At 42.3% G+C, this 4,002-nt stretch overlaps 1 pseudogene; it reads right to left on the reverse strand.

The window, feature by feature from the left end:
• Positions 1–2,315: 2,315 nt before the first annotated feature.
• Positions 2,316–2,829, reverse strand: LOC124984457 (coiled-coil domain-containing protein 115-like; annotated as a pseudogene).
• Between the last annotated feature and the right edge of the window lie 1,173 nt (positions 2,830–4,002).

Below are 4,002 nucleotides of genomic sequence, written 5' to 3' on the forward strand. Positions count from 1 at the left end.
CAAATAAATACAATTTTCTCATACTAGACAAAGATGCCAAAAATATGCAATGGAGAAAAGATAGCCTCTTCAACAAATGGTGCTGGGAAAACTGGAAGTCCATATGTAACAGAATAAAACTAAACCCCTATCTCTCACAAAAATCAACTCACAATGGATCAAGGACTTCAAAATCAGACCAGAGACCCTGCATCATATAGAAGAAAAAGTAGGTCCAAATCTTCAACTTGTTGGCTTAGGATCAGACTTCCTTAACAGGACTCCCATAGCACAAGCAATAAAAGCAAGAATCAACAACTGGGATAGATTCAAACTAAAAAGCTTTCTCTCAACAAAGGAAAAACTATCAGCAATGCAAAGAGAGAGCCTACAGAGTGGGAGAATATCTTTGCCACTCATACTTCAGATAGAGCACTAATTTCCAGATTATATAAAGAACTCAAAAAACTCTACACCAAGAATACAAATAACCCAATCAACAAATGGGCTAAGGATATGAACAGATGCTTCACAGAAGAAAATCTACAAGCAATCAACAAACATGAAAAAATGTTCACCATCTTTAGTAATAAGAGAAATGTAAATCAAAACTACACTAAGATTCCATCTCACCCCAATTAGAATGGTGATTATCAAGAATACAAGCAACAACAGGTGTTGGCGAGGATGTGGGGAAAAAGGTACACTCATACATTGCTGGTTAGGCTGCAAATTAGTGCAGCCACTCTGGAAAGCAGTGTGGATATTCCTTAGAAAACTTGGAATGGACCCACCATTTGACCCAGCTATCCCACTCCTCGGCCTATACCCAAAGGACTTCAAATCAGCATACTACAGAGATACAGCCACATCAATGTTCATAGCTGCTCAATTCACAATAGCCAGACTGTGGAACCAACCTAAATGTCCTTCAATTGATGAATGGATAAAGAAACTGTGGTATATATATATACAATGGAATATTTCTCAGCTATAAAGAATAATAAAATTATGGCATTTGCAGGCAAATGGATGAAATTGGAGGATATCATGCTAAGTGAAATAAGCCAATCTCAAAAATCCAAAAGGGGAATGATCTCACTGATAAGCGGATGATGAGACATAACGGGGGGTGGGAGGGGGGCAAGAATGGAGGAAGGAGGTACTGTATATAGGGAAAGGAGGGGTGGGAGTGGTGGGGGGGAAGAAAAAAATAACAGAATGAATCAAACATCATTACCCTATGTAACTGTATGATTACGCAAATGTATGCTGTTACTCCATGTACAAACAGAAACAACATGTATCCCATTTGTTTACAATAAAAATAAATTAAAATTAAAAAAAAGACAAACCGGGAAGAAATATTTAAATCTCACATTATGATTATAGGATTACACCCCCCCCCACCCCCAGCAAAAGAAAAACAAAACAGAAAGAGCCCCTAGAAATTGCTAAAAAGATAAAACCCCCAGTAGAAAAGTGAAACACAGAGTTCTCAGAACAGGAAATGCATCTGGCCCTTCAACAAATGAAGAAAGTTTTTGCCTCACTCCTGGTAAGATAAAGACGGATCTTTGAGGCATAGAAAGTCTCTTCCTAAAGATTCCTTGAAAATCAAGGTCAAGCCTATTTTACTTCCTGGTTTAGACCCTGCTAAGAGCTACCCACATACTCAGGTGTTTGTTTTGTCTTTGAGACAGAATCTCAATATGTTGCCCGGCTGGTCTCAAACTCAAAACCTCAAATGATCCTCTGCCTTAGCCACCTGAGCAGTTGGGACAACAGGCGGGCACCTTCACACCCAGGTAGGTGTTTGTATTTTTATTAACTCGAATCATATTGTCCTGATCTGTTGGTCATGTATTATCTTTTCCTCTATCCAAGTCAGTTTTGAGGATCTGATGACCCTGAAGCACTAGCTCTTATCCTTCCTGGCCACTGTTTGTGCAGGGTTTCATCATCCAGGAATGAACTGCAGCTGGCTAATCTATGAGGTTGTTTAATTGTTCACTAATATAAACAACCTTGTACCTTCCCCCTGGGAAGGGGCTCCTATGAGAACATGGGCCTAGAAGTGGTTCCAAAGAAAGTGGCTTTCAGTATTATTCAGTTTGGGAAGAAATATTTATATCTCACAGTATGAATGTGGTATTAAAAACTTCGAACTGCACACTCAACAAAGTCGAAAACATGAAAACCAAGGACATTTTAAGGAGGAGGCATTAGCTGAAGGGAAGGTTGGAGTAGGGGCTATTTGTGAAGGAAGAATGCATGAGAAAAGGCAAACACATCCATGAACACCTGTGCTGAGTGCCTGCCTCTGTGGCCACAGATCAGGCAGCCCCAGGCTCCAGCTGTTTGAATTTCTCCTGTGGCCCCTGGAGCTGGTTTTGACCCCAGTAGATTGGGGTCTGGATGCTGGCTATATCTGCAGCTAGCTGCAGGGCATCCCAGAAACTGGCTTGGGCCTGCTGCAGACTGTGAGGAACCAGGATTCCAAACCAGTTCAAGGGGTCCTGTGGGGCTGCAGAGAGTCTGAAGTCTGGGCATCAGCAATCACCATCCTGAATGTCTGGAGTTCTTTCTGGGTCTTACCAGCATACACACACACACACACACACACACACACACGCACGCACACACACAGACTTGGGGTTCCATGTGAGAGGCATACTGCAAGGGGCCTACCAACTTGGCATCCATTGCTTAACGAGCCTTTGTGAGTGAGAGCCAGCCCTCCTCCACTCGACTGTTCAGCACCGCCCACTTAACTTCCAGCTCCTCCAGGTCTCTGAGCAGCTGCAGGAGCAGCAAGTTCAGCTCCAACTGCAGGTTGGGCACTGCCATGGGCCAGCTACCGTGGCTCTCAACTCTAAGTGTCTCACTTTTGTGGCTAATAAGTTGGTGCTGGCTGTTGGTGGGATCTCTTGGATCCCCTCCATGAGGGCATCTGTAGGGTTACATGAGTGTTCATTCTCATGCGAGGTAGCTGGTTTTCCATAGGGTGAGCATACCTAGAGAATGAGGCTGCAAACCCTTTCTTGACCTAACCTTAGAAGCCACTCACCATTACTTTCTACTGATTTCACAGGACTAACCCTGATTCGATGCAGAAGGATGCTACACGAAGGCATGTGGTCCAAAACGTCACTGAGGACCATTGCAAAGTTTGGCTACCATGGAGACTACCCAGCAAAGGTAACTGAGAAGGAGCAGTCAGTGATCCAAGAGGAAAACCAAGAGAATGTGACGTCCCAGAAGCCAAGTGAAAGATGAGCAAAATGAGCCAAATGCTGAGGAAGAAGAGATTGAAGTGTTGGGTTGGATTAATCAGCTTGGAGATCATTGGTATCTATCAACCTTCAAGTTGACTGAAATGGTAGCAGTACAGGAACTATCACTATTCTAAAGAAAGTCAACCTCAAGGCTCTAGACCTGGAGAAGAGATGTATTGATATTCACATTGAAATGAAACTTTTATCATTGCACATTTCCTGCCTAAATTTGCTTTGCTTAGGAAACTCACTTCCAAATATTACATCTACACTGACTATGTACAGACTTTTTTCTTGTCATTATTCCCTAAACAATACAACAACTACATCCATAGCATTTACATTTCATTAGGCATTACAAGTCACCTAGAAATGATTTAATGTATACAGAAGGATTTGCATAGGTTCTATGCAAATACTATACTATTTTATACAAGGGACTTGAACATCCTGAAAATTTTTGTGTCTTGGGGAGGGAGTTTCCTGGAATCAAACCTGTGGATACTGAGGGGTCTCTGTACAGATATGAGACAGTTTTTTCATCTCTACCCCACAAAAGGATTATCTATTGTGATTGGCAACATCCATGGAACCTCTGCCTCCCACCCACTTCCCTTCTGCCCTCTCATTAAGGGTTTACCTGGAAGCTATAAGCTTGAACTTCAGGTATCTCACTTCCCTGGGCTCTTTCCAGGCCTTCAAGGGGCTGTAGCTATATATTCAAAGAGTCAGATATTTATAAAAA

The sequence above is a fragment of the Sciurus carolinensis genome, chromosome 5, assembly GCF_902686445.1.
Source record: "Sciurus carolinensis chromosome 5, mSciCar1.2, whole genome shotgun sequence".
Lineage (NCBI taxonomy): Eukaryota > Metazoa > Chordata > Mammalia > Rodentia > Sciuridae > Sciurus > Sciurus carolinensis.